Source organism: Micropterus dolomieu, linkage group LG17 (assembly GCF_021292245.1).
Source record: "Micropterus dolomieu isolate WLL.071019.BEF.003 ecotype Adirondacks linkage group LG17, ASM2129224v1, whole genome shotgun sequence".
NCBI classification, from domain to species: domain Eukaryota; kingdom Metazoa; phylum Chordata; class Actinopteri; order Centrarchiformes; family Centrarchidae; genus Micropterus; species Micropterus dolomieu.
Genome location: NC_060166.1, coordinates 23,739,673 through 23,748,971, shown reverse-complemented (window position 1 = coordinate 23,748,971; position 9,299 = coordinate 23,739,673).

Below are 9,299 nucleotides of genomic sequence, written 5' to 3'. Positions count from 1 at the left end.
GTGAAATGGTACATTGAAGAACCACTGCCGATTTCATGTGGTTTTGAGGAGAAAAAAAATTGTACATCGAGAATGATAATTAAGAAGCTCTTCAGCACATGATTGCAGAAGATAACAGACACACAACTAAATCAAACAACTAGAAAATATAGTTTTTTTTTTTTTTAATGAATCAGTGTCACTGTCAAAGTGGATGATAACTGGATTATACAAGAGGTCATGAATGTCTTGCACATTTCAGATTTTCTGGTGGAGTTTAGATTAGCACAAATGATAGAAGTACTAGTATTGTACTATTGTGTAGCGAATAGATACTGCAAGCACATTGTGAGATGTTGGGCTACATTTATGTAGCCTATTTAATAGCCTACATAAATTAAGGGATAACTTTTAATGACATCAAAGCTGCATTAGCATTGGTCACTAGGGGCCAGAAATGCGCCCCTCAAAAAAGATGATAGGTTCAGACCATTATATTTTGTCATGACTCATGAAGTTGTTAGCTAGCGCTAACCATGGATGTGACCGTGACACTTCCCTACTTAAACATTCAGACACATGGGGCACCATTAACCCATTAGAGTATTTTTGGCCACCTGAAGAATGTAAGTATTCACTCATTTTTTAAATTTCTGTTTTTGTCAAAAGCTAGCTTTGGGCTTTCTTCACCTACCTAGTGGCTAACCAAGTTTTGTCAGTGCTGGACAGGTAATTTAGCATAGCTGGTAAGGTACATTAGAGCTTTGTTGGTGGTAACAGGACCGAGGAGAGCAACACACTGAACACTACAGTAAATTTGCATGACGTAAAGCCAAAATAATGAACTAAAAGATGTTAAAAACATCAGAGCTGCGAAATTAGGTGACTGGGTTTATCACCTCAAGTATGCCACCCCTTTCACATGACACATTCGTGCTGAAACAATTAGACAAATGGTTGTTCAACAGGAAATAATTGATCACCAATTGTAATAAATAATTGAGTCATGGATTAAGAAAAAATATAAATATAAAGTTTTGCTGTTAGATTTTAAATGTAATGTATTTGGCTTTATGACCAAAACAACCAATTTGAAGTTGACACCTAATGCTGTGGGACAATGCAATGTGCAGTTTCACTATGCTCTAACATTTTACTACTGTTTACCAACTTAAAAATTATTCGATTCATCAAAACGATAAACAGCACATTAATTGATAATGGAAATAGCATTTCAGCGCTGTTAGTTACAGTCAATTAATTTTTAAGCACTATATAAAACAAATTGAAACTTTTAGGACTGTGAGACTGAGCAAAGACAGTTCACTTTAATTAACACACAAATGTGGACATGCACAGTCACATGCATGACACTCTGACCCTTTCAGTAATCGCCCTCATGCTAGTGGTATCAGCACAACAGACTCTGCTAAAATAAACGCACTTAAACACACTGACGCTGGCACAGAAACACAGATGGTGTTCATCAGTGTATTTACACATGCAGCACACATAAACAAACTATCTCAGTGTGGTAAATTCCCTCAGTGGAAGATAGTCTCTTAACACACACACTTATTTATGTATACTGACAAACCAAACAAGTTAACAGTCTGAACCAAATTGTAAATATAAACAGCAGGGTCAGACAAACGCACACAGAGATGGGAATCTGGTGACTCTGGCCACTGTTTCAGAGGACTCTTCCAACTTCCTCATGTACTGTGCAGACTCCCTGGAACAGAAATATGAACTGTACAAGAGACTCTGTCATGGTCCTGGAAGATTTAAGATGTCACCTGTGAGACTAACATGCTTCTGTTCAATGCCTGATGTTCCTAAACAATGTGGCCCTCTGTGCAGTAAAGTTAAAGTTTTTGGAAAATATGTCATGTGTAGTGCTTTTAAGTGCTAGGTCTGGTGTTTTGGTATCAATACTTATAATACCTAATACCTTTCTTCTAGAATTATAAATATATTTACCTGCATTTTTTTTTTCAGGTAACAAAAGCGTCTCAAATGGTAATTTGAGTTTTTTGTAACAACAAAAAGGTCAGCTGTCAGTACATGACAGTTTTAGATAGTCACTGCCATGGACACATTTTTGTACCCAATAAAATACAGAAGTTTGAAAGCCACCTCTAATCATAGCTGGTTATCTGTCATTATGTGCAATCAAAAGTGCTGAATAAACATCCTCATGATTAGCTATGCCCCTGACTTCTTAGAATATGAGTGCCTTTTCTGCTTGCTAAACAGCAAGGTCAGCATCGTATGAAACCCTGACTCCTGTTCTGCCAGTGGTCAGACTCTCCAGTAATAACAAGGCAGATGTAAGATGAGGAGCCCTCGCTTTTAAATTTGCTGCGAAGACTGAAACAGAGCGGCGTGTCTTTCTTGTAATCGTGCATCTGTAGTATTGGCTGAATATATACACCAGGCTGCTTTAGTACCTTTTCAGGAGCATTAACCATATAAAGCCCATCATAATTTGGTAAAAGATTTGCATCTCTTATTAGATCCACCTTTGCTCATGTGGCAGCAGAGGTTCAGATAGCCATAGTTTGTTGCTTTCATCTCCCTCCACCTTGTGGCTTAAGTCCTTCATAGCAGTTTAGGTCTAATTCTTCCTTTAGTGTCATGTGCAACCACCAGAGGTCAGAACGTAACATGAAAAGACTCATGTGCCAGCTTCTCTATGGGAATGGGACTCTTTGTGGAGTTGGGCTTCATGTTTTTTTTTGTCCGCAATTTCTCCCCCTCTCTGTCTCCATTTTTTTGCTGGACTGTATGGGCATACACACACACACGCACACACACACACACAAGCACACACACACACACACACACACACACACACACACACACACACACACACACACACACACACAAAAAACTTTGAAAACACCCCCCAGCATGTGAGATGTTAGCATTTGCATTCAAAAGCATGTGCACTTACATAATGGAAACAAAGTCTGCACCTGCTCTGAACCATATAACTCTACAGCATGTGATATTTTCGGCGTCCTGCCTTCTCTGTCAAGCATGTCATCAAATGGAAGTAAAACTTTTGCACTCTAGCCACAATGATGCAATCCTTGCAAGCTCTTACTCTTACTATGAATAGGTTGGGCTTCCTGTGCCTGGGTGTGCACATAGTGACTGTTAGTTCAGTGCGTGTACAGGTTTTGCACAACTCCATTATCCTTCACTAATTTTCCTACAAACGTTTTACTTTCTCTTCTATAAGTTTCAAAATGTCTTCTTATGACTAGTCACTTTTTACTCATAACCTGACTGTTTCAAATTTAATTATAATTATTATTTTTTTTAAACCTGTCCTGCCCAGCAGCCTTGTATAGAGTATGATGACCTGGATACCATATTGTGCCAGACAGATTTTACTTTAACAAGAGAGTATTAATATACTCCTTTGTCTGTTTTATTATTTATTTAATTATGTATTGTCACCGGGCCGGACAGGGGGGCAGACACTGGGATGGGGGGGCACAAACAGACAGCACAGAGAAAGGACAAGACCTGTAAGAGAAGGGCGATGGAAGGTGGTGACAACAGGGAAAAGCTGTGGGAAACACCAATTGCAGAAAGCAACGAAACCTGCAATAGAACAGAGAGGGGGGCTTGGGGAGGAGAAAAACAACAACAAACAAACAAAAACAAAAACAAACAATAAAAATAATAATAATCGTAAAAGACAACCAGCCGAACAGCAGCAATAAACAGCTGACATAGTATGACAACTAAGAGAAAAATGAAAACAAGAAACAGTCCAGCACACTAAATAAGCAACACAGCACAGCCACGAGAGCTGGAATAACAATAATTAATTTAAATAAGTAACTGAAAGAGAAGCATCAGGAATAATTCTACCAGGGACAACCTAAGTTTGTTTGTGTCTATGTGTGAGACTGTGTGTGTCTGTGTGCGTGTGGGTGAATGTGTCTGTATGTGTGTGTGTGTACATGTGTGTGCACATAAGCCTGTTAAAGAATGTAGTTGTTAGTGAGAGTGGGACGCCACGACTGTGCCACACCTACCCCAGCAACAGGCAGGCAAGAACCCCAGTAGCCAATAGAGGTGGGAGAAAGAAAAAAATAAAAAATCAATCAAAAAAACAAAGACTCCCAGATGCACCGCGATGCAAACGCGGAAGACACCGACCCAAATGCCAGTTGACAACGCAATGCCGATGGAACGCAAGAAGCGTAACCCGCGGAAGAGCAGCGCCTTGGCGGCGCGCACACAACATAGACCAGTGCTCCCCCCCCAACCCAGCACCCCACCGCTGCGCAGCGAACAACCAAAACGCCCAAATGCCATGCAATCATCAACACCAATGCACAAGTGACGAGCCCAGCATGAGCACGGCAATACCCAATGCCAAGCAGCCCACTGCAAATCCTGCGTGCGAGGTCGGGCAAACGAGAGAGAGCAAGCGGAATAACACGACAGCGAAAGCCAGCGGAGAGAAACACCAGCAGCAAGTCCCAGCCCGGCAGCAAACGCACCGCACAGGTCACCGTGCACCCGCCAATAAAAGTCCGCCGTCCCCCCAACCGCCGGATAAAACTAAGGCCGCCGGCACCAGCCGACATCCCCCATGCCCAGTACGCCCCCCAGCCGCCGTGCAACACCAGCCAAACCAGCACCGAGGCAAAATCAACCAGCTCAGCTGCATGCCACCACCAACCCACCCACTTGTCAAGGGCCGAGAACTCCAGGCACAAGCCCAGAACAAACCGGAGCACAGCCCTGCCCTGCACCCACACTGCACATCCCGAAAACTAACTATATACCTCAGTATCCAGAGGGGTCCAACAACTGGCCGACAGAGAAATGGGGAAGCATGGATCCGAGGCCAACGAAGCAAAACAGGGACGCAAACTGGTCCCTCCAAGCCAACGAGGAAATGCCTCCCCCGGACTCCAATGCACAAACTAAACGCCCAGCAGCCATTCAGAGACCCTGCCCAGGGAAAAAGCAAAACAATCGCCCTACAATCCCACCGCAGCCCTCCAAACCACAACCGGATCAACACGCGCAGAGACCCCCACCCCCAGACGCCAGGGCACCCCGCGACCCCCCAAAGCGCAAAGGACCCCAGACCGCATGTCCCGGGGGAAGCTGTACCCCGCCCCAAGGAAGAATAGCAGAAAGCTGAGCCGGGAAGCTCCCCGCCGCCAGGGAGCGATAACGCGGGAGAACCAGGCCAACGGTCCCCCAGCCCAGCCAGAGGCATCCCTCCCCAGAGTGCAGGCAGTGCCAGCAGCCCCCGAGGCCGATCTCATCCCTGGATGGGGGCCCAGCCCCCCCAGTCAAGCACCCCCAAGGAGGAGCACCAAAACCTACCCCGACAACACCAGCCATGCGCCCCAGAGAATGCCCCCACTGTGAGAGAGCTGGCAGGGGGAAGCAGCGGGAGCCCCACCCCTGCCGAAGAGGGCCCAGGCGAGGAGAGGAGACAACGGGCCCCCAGGCCCAGGGACACACCACCCACCCAGAAATGAGCAAAAGCCACAAGCCCGAGTCCCCAGATCCCTAGGTCAAGAGCGGGCCCCCACGCCAGGGGAGCCCCGACCCCCCCAGCCCACCCAGATCAGGTAAGGCCGTCACCAACCCCACAGCACCCCCGACGCCCGGGGCTCCAGGGGCAGGACACGAGGCCAATGAGAATCTCCCCCACTCCTTCAACCCCTCTGCCTGCCTCTGTAAATGTATTGTTTTGTGTTGGATGCATGTCATGGATTGTGAAGTGTTGTATGGTGGAGTAAAGATAAGATGTGTGGTAACTAAGGTGCAGTTAAAATTGGAGGGTAGTTGTGACACAGGCACCCCACAACTGTCAGATAGTGGAGCCTTCCATCGTGATGTTGCTGGGGTGCAGCGCCAGTGTTGTGTTAAAGTCTGTTCCCATGAGAATAGTGGTTCCAGTTTGGGAACTACCGAAGCCACTTGCTGGGCTCTCGCTCAAGTAATCTTCTTACTGTTAATTTTCTACAAATGTTCAGTCTCCTTGCCCCGCGACCCTGTACGCAGGTTAAGCGGTTGACGATGGATGGATGGATGGATGGATAGATGGTTCAGTCTCCTTGCTTGTTTTTCCGACAGATTCAGAATAATTGCTGCTTTTGCTGTTAGCATTTAACAGCTTGCTTTGTGCCCCTTGTAAAATTTATATTTAAGGCTCATTATTACGGTTTTGTATTTCTCTGTGATGTAGCACAGTGCTAACAATGTTACTTATAACATTATCTCTCAGCCCTGGAACCATTTTCTGATGGCCCCAAAAATATATATTTATGTAACTAGGAACATCTTTAGTAGGGGGCAGCCCTATTTCAGAGTGAACACGAAAATCAACAAAGGGCTATTGCAAGTGGCTTCATCAATAGCTTTTCATCATCACTAGGATGTAAGTGCAGTTTTAAAGGAAAAATCTTAAAAAACATTTTTTTTGTGAATATTTCTCCTGCTCCTAATACATTGATGAAGTTGCAAAATGGATCATTGAAAGACTAATAAAGGACATTTTTTGAGTTGAATACAACAGTCCCTCTAGCACCACAATCTGTCCAAATATCACATTATGACCTGAAGATTTTGATAAATGTTAGAAGATACCCAGATCCGAGACATTAGTCATTTTTATTAGATGAAATTGGTCCTTTAAAAAAAATTGGAGGTGGTAACATATCCCAAATTCCACTTAGCAAGGATTCGTTATGATTGCTTTAAAAACAAAGAAATGATTGTGATTAATTGGTCTAAAGAAGTGTTTCTCAACGGGGCGTTCCGAAGATGATGGGGGGCGCTGGAAGCAATTTGGAAAGGGGGGCGATGAGCTGCTTTTGAGGGGCGTTTTTTAGTTGGAAATTCTAAGGTGAGTTTACATCAAAGATTCACAACCATATGAGTTTAAACTTTAAAACCACTTGCAAACAAACTGTGGTCTGCAACATTAAAACCTACTACTTGTGGAGATGCCCACATGGCGTTTACTGTGTAAACTCGTGGAAAAGTAGGGTTAGATTTTTTTTACTAGGCCAATTTAAAATTGTTTTTGATTGCAGAGAGCCATAGCATATTGTATAGCATATCCCCTCTCTCGTCCCTCTCTCTCTCCTTCTCCCTCATTAACACCGCTGCACAAATCAGTCCAACACAACACTGTCAATGTCCCAAAGACCCAGCTTAAAAAAAGGTTATTAGCAAGCATGCAAAGAGCCTAGCTAATAGTTATAGTTATTTAAGTTATATATTGTAGTTATTAAGTTATTCTGGGAAACACTGATCGACAGGAAATAAATAATTAAAAGCAATAAAGAATGAGAGAGTCTCACCACATTATATTCTATTATATTTATATATTTTGAATTGTCACCTGCCACCTGAATTTTGTGTTTACCTTTATATAATAAGACATTTCCACTATAAATTGGTGTAGAAAAGGCAGAAACTGGAGCAGAAATTTTCACCAGATTTTAATGCTCAAAATCTTCTGGTGGAGGACCTCCAGACCCCCCACTTATTAAGTGCCCTATCCAAGAAAACAGTCTCTGGCTTCACACACAGTTTCTGGGAGGAACATTCACTTATTAGTTAAATATAATAACTTTTCACATGGCTTTTTTGTTACCTGGGAAAGTAATATTTTGTTTGGCATTCAATTATGTGTCCATTTTCCAGTTTTTAGTAACAATAGTAACAACAACAATAATAATTAATAATAAAAAAAAATCAACAATATAACAATGGATAATGGATAGGAGGGCGCTGGCCCAAAAAAGGTTGAGAACCAATGGTCTACAGCTCTTCAGATAATCCAGGCGAAAATTTAAACCTTACCTTTAGCCTTGGTTTTGTCCTCATATCTGCTTACATAACACCTCATATTTGGTACTATGGGTGTGTGTGATTGGGATCTCATAGTGGTTCATTTCTACTATGGATTAACTATTGAAATTGGTTCTGTTTAGGGTATTCTGTTCATTTGTGCAACTACATCATTGTCTTTATTTATTTGGCCGTCTTTTGACCTAGGCATGGACATCACATATTGAAGAACAAATCATGCAGGTCTTGGGTGTCTATTCATTTTTTTTTCTGTTTCTTCTTGGTTCCCTGAGTGGAGCTCTCTTAGTGTTTGGTGATGTACAATTTTTTCTTCAATAAAGTTCAATAAACACTTGATCACAAAAAAGACAAAAGAATAAACAACAAAACAAAGAAATGCAGGACACATAATTTACATTTGTGTCTGTGCCTTTCAATTTCAGCAAGCACATTACAGCATTCAAAACCAACATATTTCACGCTATAGATCTAAAGCACAATACATCCTCATGTATGAGCCGAAAATTATCAATGATAAGAGTGTGTGCTTCTGTAGAATAATTGACAGTGCTTATGACTTACCATCAAGCCAGTTCAATAGAATCATTGGAGATGTTGAGTGAGGGAAAGCAAATCGGAGAAGTGCATACAGTACAAAGATACACTGTGAATATGCACCAAACTAACTAGAAGATTTGACAGTTTTCCTTGAAGCTGAGAGCAGAAATTGTTTTCTCCAGGTCTTACTCAAGAATATTTTTTAGGCTTGTGTGTGTGTGTTGAGATTGATTGATTCTGAATGATGAGTGGGCATTCTTGTCTTTATTAAGGAAATAGCATCCATATCAAAAAATCAAAGCAAACGCAGCAGGAATGCTTTTTCATTAAACACCTGTGCGTGCACATGTGGATGTCAAGCAGACAATGATTTATGTCTTGGGCAATGAATGAAAAGCTTTGTTCTCCTGAAATATTTTGTCTTTCCGCTGCCTCCTGTGATCTTGGAATTAATGTGCAGGTAGAACAAATGTGATGGGTTATAGAATGTGGGCTATAATCAGCTAAAAGATAGTATCAGTGTTATTTTTTGTGTGAAAATCCACTCTAAAACACATGTGTAATTCCTTTGATAATGTTCATCATCAAAGCACAGTTTCAGGGTGGCAAACACTACAAACCAAAGTAAATTATGCTTATTATAATGGTTTGCTTATCCACATTAGCTTAAGTTAAAAGTCAGTTCATTATGTCAAACCTGTTGTTGTTTGACTTATGGATGTTGACAGGGACAGAAGTTGCATAACTCTTTAAAGTTGAGTTTTGAGGTGTTGGGTCATCTCACTCACTCACACACACACTCTCTCACACACACACACACACACACACACACACACACACACACACACACACTCACACTCACTTTATTTTTCATTTTAGTCAACATGTTCACGACTGTGACCGGGAGC